Genomic DNA, 17,000 nt, shown 5'->3' with positions numbered 1-17,000 from the left:
GATTGTTCTTTAAAGATCCTGTCTCTAAATAAAGTCACTGAGATACTAGAAGTTAGATTTCAGCAATAAGGTTTTTGTTGTTGTTGTTGTTGTTGTTGTACTATTTTGTTTTGGTTTTTTCAGGGAAGACCACAATTTGGCCAATAACATAGGAATTGTAATTATCCTGGATTCGCCTGCACAGCAATTTCCTTGTTGCCTGTGGTAGGTTGAGCTTTTCCAGGATCAAACCCCATGACAGTTTTGGAAGCAAATAGTTTACTTAGGAACTTATTACTGGGGACTGCAAACAAGAGGCTTAAATCTTAGAGTCCCAACCAGGTTCAATCACTTGCCCACATCAGGATTTAAGATATATATGTAATGGATTTATTCATCTTTTGTCCAGAAGCCATTTGCACTGTCTACCTTCTACATAGCTATGTTACAATTTATAGGAAGGACAGAGCAAAGCCAGATTATATGCATATTGCGTAAGTAGATTCAGCTGCCCCTGCCAAGGAGTGACATCCTCTTTGCACCAGGCACCAGGGCTTGTAGGAATAATTTGGCTTCTGTTCTCAGCATGGAATGGAGAAATAGCTTAAAAGACCAGACAGGACAAAAACAAATTTTAAGAATTTTTAAATGTCTAATTTTAATAGGGCTGCATTCCAAGGTGACTTCATGAGGTACAGGGAGAAAAGTGGGAAATGTTTGTGGGCAGCTTTCTGTGTATTGTGAACTATGGTTCAGAGTCATTGGGACTTCTGGGAAATAGCATGGAGCCCATCTTGGAATTCACCCACATGTCCTGACTCTCCTTGTTAAGGGTCTACTCTAATTACCTTAACGCTCATCCTGCCAAGCTAGATGACTGGTATTTACAGTGGAAGTCTCACAGATGTTGGTAGCAGGGAAGATTGTCAGTGCTATGGAGGTATGAAAGGGCTTTAACAGTATCTACTGTGTTGCTGTGCCCAGTTGTTGGGCACACAAGGCATGGAGTTGTGACCTCATACTAGATGGATGCTAGGCAGTGGATCTGCCCTCAAAGCAAGAATTCCTTCTTAGGAAGGAAAGCCTAATCCCTTTAGCTATGTATTCAGCTACCCCTAATCATGATTAAAATGATGCAAGGAAATCAAGAAGTGTTGGGATGTGACAACAATTGCCATTCCTTTCCAACTCTGTTTCATCACAGAAAACACATCCACAGTATTGATTTTCATTGATAAGCCAGAATACTCTACTTTGCTAGTGAATGATGCAGTCTGCAGAGGACACTTTGTTTCCAGGCCACTAACTGTGCTGACAGTAAGTGCTTAAATTCATACTGTCCTTTTCTGAACAATCTAGCTCAAAATTTCTCTCTCTCCCCTCCCTCCCATTTTTCTTCCCTCTTTCCCTACCTCCCAATTGCCATTTTAAATACTTCTCCTTGTGAGATTGCTTATGTGCCTTCCCCTTACTGTATTATTGCCAGAAATTAATATTTATTGGCATAAAATGAGAGCTTGTACAGAGCAGCCTAATTCCAGAGACACTCTTCCTTCCATCGAATCCTGATTTTTCCTCTATACAATCTGCTCTTTTCATATGCTGAGTCATATTCTAGTGATTTAGTGACACTATTAATAATCCCTCACATTTATATAGCTCAGGAGATCAGACAGCTAAGGTTAGAAAAGTTTGAAAGGTCACCTGGTCCAGAAACTGCTACTTTCTATGTACAATTCCCCTTTGATCTGAGCCAGAGGTTGCAAACTGGTGGACCAGCTGTCAGATACATTTTTCTTTGTTTGATTTTAAAAATGAAGGCATTCCCACTTTTGAAATTCAATAGCAAACTTCTCAACATTATAAAAGCTATATATGACAAACCTACAGCCAGCATTATACTTAACAGAAAAACTGAAACCATTCTCTTTAAAATCAGGAACCAGACAAGGATGCCCACTATCTCCACTCCTACTCAACATAGTACCAGAATTCGTAGCCAGAGCAATTAGGCAAGAAGAAGGAATAAAAGGAATACAAATAGGTAAAGAAACTGTCAAAATATCCCTTTTTGCAGTTGATATGATCCTATACCTTAAAGACCAAAAAAACTCTACTCAGAAGCTTCTAGACATCATCAATAGCTACAGCAAGGTAGCAGGATACAAAATCAACATAGAAAAATCATTAGCATTTCTATACACTAACAATGAGCAAACTGAAAAAGAATGTATGAAAACAATAGCCTCAAAAAAATCAAATACATAGGTGTAAACCTAACAAAAGATGTGAAAGACCTCTACAAGGAAAACTATACAATTCTGAAGAAAGAGATTGAGGAAGACTATAGAAAGTGGAGAGATCTCCCATGCTCATGGATTGGTAGAATCAACATAGTAAAAATGTCGATACTCCCAAAAGTAATCTACATGCTTAATGCAATTCCCATCAAAATCCCAATGACATTCATTAAAGAGATTGAAAAATCTACTGTGAAATTTATATGGAAACACAAGAGGCCATGAATAGCCAAGGCAATACTCAGTCAAAAGAACAATGCAGGAGGTATCACAATACCTGACTTCAAACTATATTACAAAGCAATAACAATAAAAACAGTATGGTACTGGCACAAAAACAGACATGAAGACCAGTGGAACAGAATAGAGGACCCAGATATAAAGCCACACAACTATAACCAACTTATCTTTGACAAAGGAGCTAAAAATATACGATTAGCAGCCTCTTCAACAAAAACTGCTGGGAAAACTGTTTAGCAGTCTGCAAAAAACTGAAACTAGATCCACGTATATCACCCTATACCAAGATTAACTCAAAATGGATCAAGGATCTTAATATCAGACCCCAAACTCTTAAGTTGATACAGGAAAGAGTAGTAAATACTCTGGAGTTAGTAGGTATAGGTAAGAACTTTCTCAATGAAACCCCAGCAGCACAGCAACTAAGAGATAGCATAGATAAATGGGACCTCATAAAGCTAAAAAGCTTCTGTGCATCAAAAGAAATGGTCTCTAAACTGAACAGAACACCCACAGAGTGGGAGAAAATATTTGCCAACTATACATCAGACAAAGGACTGATAACCAGAATATATAGGGAACTTAAAAAACTAAATTCTTCCAAAACTAATGAACCAATAAAGAAATGGGCAAGTGAACTAAACAGAACTTTCTCAAAAGCAGAAATTCAAATGGCCAGAAAACACATGAAAAAATGCTCACCATCTCTAGCAATAAAGGAAATGCTAATCAAAACCACACTAAGATTCCACCTCACCCCTGTTAGAATAGCCGTCATCAGCAACACCACCAACAACACGTGTTGGCGAGGATGTGGGGAAAAAGGAACCCTCTTACACTGTTGGTGGGAATGTAGACTAGTACAACCACTCTGGAAAAAAATTTGGAGGCTACTTAAAAAGCTAGACATCGATCTACCATTTGATCCAGTAATACCACTCTTGGGGATATACCCAAAAGACTGTGACACAGGTTACTCCAGAGGTACCTGCACACCCATGTTTATTGTGGCACTATTCACAATAGCCAAGTTATGGAAACAGCCAAGATGTCCCACCACTGACGAATGGATTAAGAAAATGTGGTATCTATACACAATGGAATTTTATGCAGCCATGAAGAAGAACGAAATGTTATCATTCTCTGGTAAATGGATGGAATTGGAGAACATCATTCTGAGTGAGGTTAGCCTGGCCCAAAAGACCAAAAATCGTATGTTCTCCCTCATATGTGGACATTAGATCAAGGGCAAACACAACAAGGGGATTGGACTATGAGCACATGATAAAAGTGAGAGCACACAAGTAAGGGGTGAGGATAGGTAAGACACCTAAAAAACTAGCTAGCATTTGTTGCCCTTAACGCAGAGAAACTAAAGCAGGTACCTTAAAAGCAACTGGGGCCAATAGGAAAAGGGGAACAGGTACTAGAGAAAAGGTTAGATCAAAAAGAATTAACCTAGAAGGTAACACCCACACACAGGAAATCAATGTGAGTCAATGCCCTGTATAGCTATCCTTATCTCAACCAGCAAAAACCCTTGTTCCTTCCTATTATTGCTTATACTCTCTCTACAACAAAATTAGAAATAAGGGCAAAATAGTTTCTGCTGGGTATTGAGGTGGGGAGAGGGAGGGAGCGGAGTGGGTGGTAAGGGAGGGGGTGGGGGCAGGGGGGAGAAATGAACCAAGCCTTGTATGCACATATGAATAATAAAAGAAAAAGGAAAAAAATAATAAATTACGTTAACACCTTTCTTGATTTAAAAAAAAAAGGTTAAAAAACTTGAATCTATTGGGTAAACCAGTTCATATTAAAGAGGGTTATTTACCAAAAAAAAAAAATTTTTTTAACAGAACAGTCTTCTTGCAACACGTGCTAATACTTGGTTCGCGATCAGGGGCAGTTCTACTGTAAAAGACTCTTGATCCCCGACTGTCCTTTTGGATTATCTTTAGCCACATAGCTCAGTTACTTAGATCCTAAGGTTTGAATCTTCTATGCTTCTACCACAACCCCAAAGAATCCCTCAAGTCTAGGCTTAAGCACTCCCGGGAACAGGAAGGGAACTTGCCATCTCCAGAGAACCCATTCTCTCCTTGAACAGTTCATTCCAGAGCTCTCCCTTGCACGCAGAGCTGAGCGTACATTTCCTTCACACTAGACAAAGAAGCAGGCTCCCTGACTGCTCACTGCAAAGTGAGCATCCTCAGCACCTGGTCTGACTTGGTGTCTGGCCTGGTCTTCTTGGTTTTTATTTTCTAGATATGATCTACTCTTTTATTCCCTTTAGAGTATAAAATCCAGAAATGAAGTTTTATTCCTTATAGATTCAGCTAATTTCTCTATCTTCTAGAATTGTTTCATGTACTGAAATGTATGATTAGTACAATTGTGTTTTATTTCATGTACTAATTAAAGAAGAACTCACTACACATCCACCAGGCAGGCACTGTGCCAGGTGCAGCACCAATTGGCAGGAGCAAAAGCTCAGTGCTTGTTCTCCTGAGGCCCAGGCACCAATGGGACAGTATCACCAAGCAATCTCACAAGAAATGAAAACTTTCACAGGTATGTATGTGAAATAAATTCTGAGGTGAATTCAAGATGTTAGATATAAAAAAATAAGATTGTAGCAAACCTAAAATAAAATAGAATGAATAATTTGATCATCTTAGAAAGAAGACTTCAAATTGCAACATGAAGCCTAAAAGCCAGAAAGAGAAAAATCGGATAAATTTAACTACATCAAATTTTAACATTTTGGTGACTAAAAACTGAACAGACAAACTTGGAAGATATTTGCAATACAAATGACAAAGGATTGATTTCCCTAATACACAAATTACCCTTATAAACCAATCAACAAAGCACATGAAAAATGTACAAAAGAAATATAAATGATGCAAACACATGAGACAATTTTGAGCCTCATTAATAATCAAATAAACACAAAATTAATATAATGAGATACTTTCCAAGTGAATATTGGCCCTATTATTTTAAAACTGATGTTCTCAATGCTATTAGAGGACAGTGAAACTGGCACTTTCATTCACTACATTGAAACAGCTCTTTTGCAGGGAATTCAGCAATTGGCTAGCTTTAAATTGTTCTAATTCTGCAATTTTAATTGTTAATATACCTCATACTTTCATACAACTAATCTCCCAGTTACATAATGGCTTCCAGAGTAGCACCTGTTCAACTCCGTCTCTAATTCCCGGAACTCAGGACCACTCTTCTCTTGGTCTGAGTGTTTTTCTACACGACTTGTCTCTGTGGTCTCACATCTCCTAGGAAATGCAGTGATGGTTGTTAACTGAGCAGTGTCTATTCCAAGATGCAGTCTGAATCATTTAGGAGTGTCTTTCTATACCACCTTTCTTACCTATAGTAGATGGTGATTCTAAAAAGAAAAGAAACTGAAGAAATCAAGTAATGGCAAAACCAAGGTCATGTTGATACCTGGGGTAGTTTGGTATAAAGTAGAGAAAAAGAAACTAGACATTAATTCACTGGCTACATCATCTACAAGTGTCTTTGCACAGCAAGGATTGGTTGTTACTCATGGTAATAAAGATATAATACTCACTAGATTGGTAATCTCTAGCATTTTTAGATCACACCTCTTACCCCATAAGCCACTAGCAGAAGAGTTTACAGCATTTTTATAATGAAAACACTACCTAGGAGAAGAGCTACTCTTCAAACTGTCTTTTGCTTTCCTGAAGATTTGGATTTACCTTCTTTGAGAGGCTCCCCTCCTTTGGATAAACTGCAAAGGTGAATGCTGTAACAAAACTTCTCAAAACAATGTTCCTTAATTTAACAATTTGTATTTATTTATAGTGTACGTAGAGCATGATGTTCTGAAGTATGTATGTATAGTGGAATGATTGAGCTAATTAACATATTCATTACCTCAGCTACTTTTCTTGTGGTGACAACACCTAAAACTGCAATTTTCAATTATAAAACATATTGTTAACTATATTAGCCATGTCACACAATAGGTATCTTCAACTTACTCCTCCAGACTAAATGAAATTCTGTATCACTTGACCAACATATCCTCAGCACCACACTACCAAAAACCACTGCTTTACTTACTGTTTCTGTGTTCAGCTTTTTTGAACTCCATGTATGAGAGATGATTTGATATTTGTCTCTCTATGCCAGTCTTATTTCATTTAATGTAATGTTCTCCAAGTTAGGATTCATTTGGTCCTAAATGACAGGATTTCCTTCTTTTGTATTGCTGACTGGCAGTACAGTGTAGGAGAAGGGGGCATTTTATGCTCTTTGGCAAAAAATAGCCAACAATATATGTAAAAGAAGAAGAGTGGGTTCAAAGGTGTGTTGAGAGCCCTTTCCTCATAATCCTGTAACTTTTTACACCACATCTCCTCTCTTTGTATGAAGGAGCACAGCAACATTTAGTTGACTGACTTTTTCAATAAATGATACTAGAAAAACTGGACATCTGCATGCAAAAGAATGAAATTGGACCTTCCTTTACACAATGTACAAAAATTAACTCAAAATCATTCAAAAACCTAAATATAAGGTCTAAATTTACAAAACTCTTAGAAGAAAACAGGAGAAAAAGCTTCATGATATTGGATTTGAGAATGATTTTTTAATATAAACATCAAAAAAAAAAAACCAGGAAACAAAAGTAAAAACAGACAAACTGAACTTCATTAAAATCAGTTACTTTAGTGTACCATAGCATGCTATCAACAGAGAAAAAGTCAACCCAGAGAATAAGTAAAAATCTTTTCTAATCACTTATTATAAAAGGGGGTATCATCCAGCATGTAAAACAACTTGTATAACTCAACACACACAAAAAATTTAAATGTGCAAACAAATTGAATCGACATTTCTCCAAAGAAAATATACAAATAGCCAAAGATCACATGAAAAATGTTCAGTATCAATAGTGATTAGAGAAATTCAGAGTCCTCAATGGGCTGTCACCTCATCTATATTAAGATATTTAGAAAAATAAGAGCAAGTCAATTCCAAAATTAGTAGAAGAAAAGAAATAATAAAGATCAGAGCTGAAATTAATGAAATGGAAAATAAAGGAACAATACAAAACAATCAATGGAGCAAAGAATTTTCCCTTTGAAAGGGTAAATAAGATTGACAAACCCTTACCCAAACAAACATAAAGAGAGAATATACTAATTTTAAAAATTAGAGGCAAAAAGGTGGTATTACAGCAGATACCATGGAGCTCCAGAGGATCATTAAGGAATAATCTGAAAAATCATTGTCTAATAAAACCTAGAAGAATGGGTTAATTTTTAGACACATGTGATCCATTAAAATTGAACCAATAGTATATAAAATTGTTATATTAAAATCTGTTACATGAAAATTTAACAGATCAATAATGAGCAATGAGATTGAAGCAGTAATTAAAAAGCCCCTGAAGGGCAGAAGAAAGGAGTTAAGGATGTAAGAGAGGGGATGAACTTGTTCAGAGTACACTGTATACATCTATGGAATTATCACAATGAAATCCCTTGGACTATGAATATAAGCTAATTTAAAACTAAGAAAAAATTAAATATATATGTATATATAATAAAATTTTTAAAAGTCTGTGAACAAAGAAAAGGCCAGGAATGGACAGATTCACTGCTGATCTCTAAGCAGACCTTTAATGAAAAACTGACATCAATGATCCTCACAGTATCCCACAAAACAAACAGGGAAAGAATACTTCCAAACTCATTGTATGAAGTGTTACTCTGATACAAAACTAGATAAAGACACAATTAAAAAGAAGATTATATACCAAATCAAGATGAACATAGGCAAAAAATAACCTATAAAAATTTGCAAACAGAATTCAACAACACATTTAAGGATCATATACCATAATCCAGTTGATTTCATCCCAGGGATGTAAGTATGGTTCAACACACACAAATAAATAAATATAACACAATACATAAATAAAAATCAAGGACAAATATTACACAATCATCTCAATAGATGCAGAAAAACTTTGACAAAATCTAACATTGCTTCATGATTTAAAAATACTGAAGATGCTAGGAATAAAAGGAACATACCTCAACATAATAAAGCCAACATTATAATGAATAGGGGAAACTGAAACTATTACACTAAAATGAAGAATAAGACAAGGGTGTCCACTCTCTCTATCTCTCTTAATCAGCAATGTCCTTGAAATCTTAGCCAGAGCACTAAGTCAAGGGAAAGAAATAAAAGGGATAAAAATAGAAGAGGAAGACATTAAATTATCTCTATTTGTGAATGACATGATCCTATACTGAAAAGGCCTAAAAGACTCTACCACAAAATTCTTAGATCTGATAAACACTCTCAGTAAGGTAGCAGGATACAAAATCAACATACAAAAGTCAGTAGCTTTTCTATACACCAATAACAAATATGATGAGAAAGGTATCAAGAAAACAATCCCTCATAATAGCCTCAAAAATGAAAAAAAAACTAGGAATAAACCTAAGAAAAATGAAGGACCTCTATAATTAAAACTATAAAACACTGAAGAAAGAAGTTTCTGTAGACCCCATGGTGGATCTACAGAATTAATACTGTGAGAATGGCTATACTACTAAAAGCAATCTGAAGATTCAGTGCAATCCCCAAAAGACTCCAATGAAATTCTTCACAGAAATAAAAACAGCAATACTAAAATTCTTATGGAAGCACTAAAGACCTTGAGTAGCCAAATCAATTCTGAGCAAAAACAACAAAGCTGGAAGTATCACAATCCTGGACTTTAAATTACACTGCAGAACTAGAGTAACAAAAGCAACATGATACTGGCACAAAAACAGACATATAGACCTATGGAGTAGGACAGAAAATCTGAAAGTAACCATGCAGCTAGACAAAGTGTGAAAAAAAAGCAGCCTCTTCCACAAATGGTGCTGGGAAAATTGGATATCCATGTGTAGAACACTAAAACTAGATCCCTATCTCTCATGTTATGCAAAATCAATTCAAAATGAATCAAGGATCTTAATATAAAAGATGAAGCATTGAAATTACAAGAGGAAAATATAGAAAAAATACTTCAAGATATAGGCAGAAGCAACAGCTATAAAACCTGGGCAAACAATAAAAACATAAGAATTCACAAATGATATTACATCAAATGAAAAGGCTTCTGCATAGCAAATGAAAAAATTAGCAGAATGAAGAGACATGCTATAAAATGAGAGAAAAATCTTTGCCAACTATTCATCTGACAAGTATTAATATCCACAAAATATAAAAAACTCAAAAACTTTAAATACCAAAATATCAAATAATCAATCAAAATGGATACATTAATTGAACGGAGAGCTATCCAAAAGAAAAAATGCAAATAACTAAAACATTGTATGAAAATGTTCAACATCCTAACCCATAAAGGAAATGCAAATCAAAACAACATTGAAATCCCATCTCACCCTTGTCAAAATGGCTACCATGAAGAAAACAAACAGCAACAAAAGCTGGCAAGGATGTGGGGGATTTAGGACCCTGTTGGCAGAGATGTAAATTAATCCAGCTTCTACAGAAATCAGTATGGAGGTTCCTCAGAAAGTTAAAAATGCAGACACAGGAAGGGTTTCCTCCTCCTGCCAAGGCCTGAGGGTGCTGGAGAAGTGGAGGGGGTAGGACGCAGCACATGTGCCCAGGCACCTTCCCTGACAGGCACCAATGTCAGCAGCCTGCAGAAGCAATCATCCCAAACTCCTAACATTTCTCTGATGAAGAAGATAAATGACTGACATTGTGTTGAAAGTATTCTGGTGTTGGTCCTCCCTGAATTTGAAGAACTATAGAGAAAGGGTACTGGGTGACTGTAGCGGTCTTAATAAGGCTACCAGTGTGGTGGAAAGTTTCTCTTAATTCATATTAAAGTATTTTAACAGCAATAACAATTCACACTATGGGGACTGGATTACTCAATTTTTACAATTTATGGTGGTCTCTTAGGGGCCAATGTGGCAAACTTTATAAATCCAGACTGAATTTCTCTCCCTGCATCATGTAGATACAGGAACCAGGCACATAACTGTTGTGCACACTGAATACATAGTTTTAATTACTGATTTCTGATTCACATACACTCAGTCCTTTTGTGTTGTTGTTTAAAAGAAATCCCGAGTAACAAAAAGATTGCTAATGAATTGTTCATATTCTATATCCAGGTCTTATTCTTGTTTACCATGAACGTTTTCGTGTAATTCTCTTTCGGTTGTTAATTAAGATAATTTGTATTGTCGGGGTTTCTTCACTCTCTGCAAGTTGCCCTTCTTTTCAGAAAGGGAACAAACCCTACAAGTCCTAAGAACACTCTTTCCAGTTGATTGTGGATTATTTGAGGACAGAGTAGTCAATATTTGGTACAGTTCTGGTGTCTTTCTAAAGTTTAAGGATATTTTTTCCATGTCACATTCAGAAAATAACTTTTGTTTTACATTTTTGAGCTTGCTTCTTGTGTGTATGAAATTAATACTATAGCCCTCTCCCAAAGGATTCAAATGTTCTCTGGTTAGCTGTTCACTATCATTTCTTTTCTTTCCAAGGACATGAAAAGCCCATTCTCTTGGTATCATTAGTAGCCTGCTTAGTTTTAAATGAAATCACTTTCATGTCTGCTTGGTTTTTACTTGGGTCAACACCTAGTGTGGCTAACTCTACTATTAAAGGATGACCTCCTAATGCACTCAATTATGACAATGATGGCATTTTTATAGCTTGTGCAACTTTATTCTCAATATTTGAAAAGACATCTGAAAGAGAAATGCAGCTGGAACCCTTTTCCATACCTTCCATGTGATATATTTCTTCACAGAATCATACATTATCTTCTTACTTTAGTAATCAATGTGTCCTTCTGAGGCTGATGGCTGTCATAGTGGATCCTCCTCAGAAATTACTACACTTATTTTCTGGGTTTTTTGTCTGTGTTGTATTGTGCATGAACTTCTTCTTTCTCTTGGTAAACTTTAACATTACAATCATGTGCTCCAAAAATGGAAGAAATCAGAAGAAAACCAACTAAACTGTATTCCCAAATAAATGTGAATTTTTGCTAAGTATAAATGGAATTATAGTAAAGGAAATGTGGAAAAGTCATTGTTGTCTTCACAAAATAAATGTATATGGGAACCAAAAGAGGTTTTTATCTTCTAAGTATTGCCTGGCCAAAGCATATTGTAGTTTTTATTAATATTCATGGATAGTCAAATGGTATGGTAAGAGAAAAATGTCTTTAAACCCAGTACTTACTTAGGAAATGTATAAGTTATGCTTTAAAGAAAAATTTCAAATATAGTGAACTTAATGGGAAAACTAAGCTCCTTCTTTTTAAAGCTAACCCCTAATTTTGGTATTCAAATTTAGCTTTCTTTGCAATTTAGCATGCAGATAATGTGTATTTCATTGTTTAGAAGTTATAGCTCAGGGAATTAAATTTTTGATAATCTTTTTAATTAATGAGAGGGTAAATTTAAGCTGCTTGAAGTGCTTGAAGTTTGAATATGTTTTACAACACATGTAGATTTGAATTTTAACAAAGCAAATAGAGTAGAGTAAATTGTGTTCTTATTTATTTCCAAGAATGCAGATTTACTTGAATTCATTTTAAAAATCTGCTTTCCTGTATTTATGTCTAAATTTGAAATCTAAGTAGTCTGAAGTCTTTTTAATTAATCATAATCACTGGTTCTAAACTTCTAGAATCTTCTGTGTAAGTTAAACTGCCATGCAAAGGATTTCTTCCTTCTGTTCCTTTTTGTTAAGATTTGGTTCAAGGTGATTGATCACTGGCACAGTCATTGATTCAAATCATGCTTCATGCTAAATTTGTCCCATTAATATAGAATCACTCCATATTAGCAGAAGCTCATTTTTACTACAATATTCAATTGGTAAAAATCATGCATTATATCTATGTTGTACTTCCTCATATAAAGGTATTTCCTTTAGGCTCTGATAAAAATAAAATAGTCATTTTACCATTAAAAAACTAAACTAGAATTTCCACATCATTCAACTATACCTCTCCTGGTATATACCTGAAGGAATCCAAATCAGCATACAACAGAGATACCTGCGCACAAATGTGTATTGCTGCACTGCTCACAATGGCCAAGTTATGAAATCAGCCTAGGGCACCCATCAACAGATAAATGAATAATGAAAATGTGGCGTAAAAGAGTTTTACTCAGCCATTAAGAAGAATGACATTATTTCATTTTTAGGAAAATGAAAGCAAATGGAGATCATCTTTTTAAATAAAATAAGCCAGCCTCACAAAGGTAAATGTTATGTTTTCTCTCATATGTGGAATCTTGGAGCAGGGAGGACATGAAAGCAAAAGGCATATGGAAGGGGAAAAGCAGGAAGGGTCTAAGAAAGGGTGATATATGGGTTAATATGACCCATTTGTACCCATATCAAAGTACATTATATAGGTATATGTAAATGTCATTATGAAACCCCTTATTTTGTGCAATTAATATATGCCAATAAAAATTTAAATACAAATTAATTGTCAACAAGAATGTGAAAAAACTGAATTGCTTATATATTGCAAAAGGGTTCAGCTGCTGAGAAAAACACTAGGAGATCCCCTCAAAAAGTGAAGCAGAGATATGCCATAGGATCTCACAATCCCACTTTTAAGTGTATGCCCAAAAGAATGGAAAACAGGGATTTGAACAGATGTTTGTATAACAATGTTTATAATAGCATTACCCACAATAGCCAAAAGTGGAAACTATTCAAGTACCCACCAACAGATGAATGAATAAGCAAAATGTAGTATGTGCAGACAATGTCATACTATTCACTCATAAAAGCAATAGGGTTCTTGATGCATGCTATAACATGGAAGAACCTTGAAAACATTAGGCAAGGTGAAATATTCCAGACACAGAAGGACAAATATTTCATGATTCCATTTATATGAGACATCTCAAATAGGTAAATTCACAGAAACAGAAAGTAGAATAGTGGTTACCAGAGACTGACGGGAGAGGGTCATGGAGAGTTACTTAATGAGTAAAGAGTTTCAGTTTGCTATGATGAAATGGTTCTGGAGATGGGAAGTGGTCAGAGTTGCACAACACGGTAAATGTAACTAATGCCACTGAATTGTATATTTATGTGGTTAAAATGGTAAATTTAATGCTATGTATATTTCACCACAACATAAACATTTTTAAGAAACAAGGGGAAAGTTAATTGCCAACTACACTCCAAGTCCTAAACTCTGCACTGGTAATGCAGTTAGGAACAAGATTAACAAAGTCCCTACCCACACAGAGTTTACTACTAATGCAAGGAAGCAAACAAGTAAATTAATTTAAAACTGAAATTTTGTATGGTGATGGTTTATGCACAAAAGTAAGTGATATAAGGAGAGTAGTCAGGAACTGGAGGTACAGCGGGAGTATTATTTTAGATGCAATGCCCAGAGATCTCTTTCAATCGGCAACATCTGAGCAGTTACCTGAATGATGAGGAACAGCCACTTAAAGGTATGTGAGAAGAGTTCTCCAGACAGGGAAAACACAAACACAAAGGCTACAAGATAGGGATGAGATTAATAGCCATGAGCAGTGGGATGCTATGGATAGAACCAGGAATGAACAGGTGATGAGCAAAAACCAGCTCATGTGGGCCTAACAGGCTATAATAAAGAGTTTGTGTTTTAATTCACAAGTAATAGGAAATCATTAAAGTATTTAAGCAGGAAAGTGGTCTGGTCTCCATCAACATTTTTAGATCACTTTGGCTACTAAAAACCACTATGGAGTGCTGATGAGGTAAATGGAGGACAGGGACATGGTTAGTGGTAGATGCCCCAAACTCCATCCTCTGGGCATAAACAAATGAGGTAGAGATAGTTTTATGCCATGACTGGTTCATTGAGCAAATTAGAATCCAGAATTGAATTACAGTGATTAAATCATCTGTCTGCTTGACAATAGTTTCCCTTTGAGCACTGAACCTTCTTGCAAAGTTGATTCTAGTCATATGGGTGAAGCTAAAGTTAACTGTTTTCCACTTCAGGATCAAGAACACTAGCAACTTCTTTTTTTTTTTTTTACATTTTTCTTTTATTATTCATATGTGCATACAAGGCTTGGTTCATTTCTCCCCCCTGCCCCCACCCCCTCCCTTACCACCCACTCCACCCCCTCCCTCTCCCCCCCCTCAATACCCAGCAGAAACTATTTTGCCCTTATTTCTAATTTTGTTGTAGAGAGAGTATAAGCAGTAATAGGAAGGAACAAGGGTTTTTGCTGGTTGAGATAAGGATAGCTATACAGGGCATTGACTCACATTGATTTCCTGTGCGTGGGTGTTACCTTCTAGGTTAATTCTTTTTGATCTAACCTTTTCTCTAGTTCCTGGTCCCCTTTTCCTATTGGCCTCAGTTGCTTTAAGGTATCTGCTTTAGTTTCTCTGAGTTAAGGGCAACAAATGCTAGCTAATTTTTTAGGTGTCTTACCTATCCTCACCCCTCCCTTGTGTGCTCTCGCTTTTATCATGTGCTCATAGTCCAATCCCCTTGTTGTGTTTGCCCTTGATCTAATGTCCACATATGAGGGAGAACATACGATTTTTGGTCTTTTGGGCCAGGCTAACCTCACTCAGAATGATGTTCTCCAATTCCATCCATTTACCAGCGAATGATAACATTTCATTCTTCTTCATGGCTGCATAAAATTCCATTGTGTATAGATACCACATTTTCTTAATCCATTCGTCAGTGGTGGGGCATCTTGGCTGTTTCCATAACTTGACATGAAGACCAGTGGAACAGAATAGAGGATCCAGATATGAAGCCACACAACTATAAGCAACTTATCTTTGACAAAGGAGCTAAAAATATACGATGGAGAAACAGCAGCCTCTTCAACAAAAACTGCTGGGAAAACTGGTTAGCAGTCTGCAAAAAACTGAAACTAGATCCATGTATATCACCCTATACCAAGATTAACTCAAAATGGATCAAGGATCTTAATATCAGACCCCAAACTCTTAAGTTGATACAAGAAAGAGTAGGAAATACTCTGGAGTTAGTAGGTATAGGTAAGAACTTTCTCAATGAAACCCCAGCAGCACAGCAACTAAGAGATAGCATCGATAAATGGGACCTCATAAAACTAAAAAGCTTCTGTTCATCAAAAGAAATGGTCTCTAAACTGAAGAGAACACCCACAGAGTGGGAGAAAATATTTGCCAACTATACATCAGACAAAGGACTGATAAGCAGAATATACAGGGAACTTAAAAAACTAAATTCTCCCAAAACTAATGAACCAATAAAGAAATGGGCATGTGAACTAAACAGAACTTTCTCAAAACAAGAAATTCAAATGGCCAGAAAACACATGAAAAAATGCTCACCATCTCTAGCAATAAAGGAAATGCAAATTAAAACCACGCTAAGATTCCACCTCACCCCTGTTAGAATAGCCATCATCAGCAACACCACCAACAACAGGTGTTGGCGAGGATGCGGGAAAAAGGAACCCTCTTACACTGTTGGTGGGAATGTAGACTAGTACAACCACTCTGGAAAAAAATTTGGAGGCTACTTAAAAAGCTGGACATCGATCTACCATTTGATCCAGCAATACCACTCTTGGGGATATACCCAAAAGACTGTTACTCCAGAGGCACCTGCACTAGCAACTTCTGATCAAAACAGTCTCTAGGACTTTCCCCACCACCACCAAGTATTTGCCCATATTTCTCCAACCTCATAACGACCAGTCAGTCAACCAACACCAGCTTTCTGGGGGTTGCAATGAATTTGGGCTATTTTCTCATCTGATCTAGAGTTACTGAAGTTCAGAGTACAATCCAAGTTACAAGAAATACAACTTGTAGTGCTTACCTAAGGAACACATAAGACTATTGGGTGGATCCTGGGAGGAGACTGAAGATCCTTGGGAAGAAAAATCGTGCTAGGTGAATGACTTTTTACTACAGGTAGCATTTTCAACCCATCTTGTCAGGAATTTATATGTGTGTCATCACCCAGAAACAATAATACTTTGATACCTTGAGATATATTTTGCAACATCATGAAGCTCTGTCTTCCCAAGAAAAAAGTCCAGGAGCACTGATATTTAATTAAAGGATGCCAAATATTTTGTGGGCTTCATTATATTCTTCACACTTTGGAGTAAGTAGCGGGCTTCATTTGAATGTCACTCTGGTGGTCGTTCTACTGGATCTAGGACAGTCACCTGTCCACATTCACTTAAAGATACATCAATTGCTAGAGTAGGCACAGGTTGCCTACTTGCATAAAAACTTATAGTAGATATATTTAGTTTGATCTGATCAGGATAAGTTGCTTATAAGTACAAGTCTTTGCATCTCTGATGACCCTTCTCCAGAACCTAGCTTGGGACAAGAGTGTTCTAATAGCAACAATTTTTCAGCAAT

The 17,000-nt window shown here is 36.3% G+C and overlaps 1 pseudogene; it reads left to right on the top strand.

Moving 5' to 3' along the window:
- The first annotated feature begins 852 nt into the window (after positions 1-852).
- On the top strand, positions 853-11,589 carry LOC141410425 (dolichyl pyrophosphate Man9GlcNAc2 alpha-1,3-glucosyltransferase-like; annotated as a pseudogene).
- The last annotated feature ends 5,411 nt before the right edge of the window (positions 11,590-17,000 follow it).

Source organism: Castor canadensis, chromosome 1 (genome assembly GCF_047511655.1).
Source record: "Castor canadensis chromosome 1, mCasCan1.hap1v2, whole genome shotgun sequence".
Classification (NCBI taxonomy): Eukaryota; Metazoa; Chordata; class Mammalia; order Rodentia; family Castoridae; genus Castor; species Castor canadensis.
The sequence above is the reverse complement of the archived record's forward strand: the minus strand, read 5'-3'. Positions and strand labels throughout refer to the sequence as shown.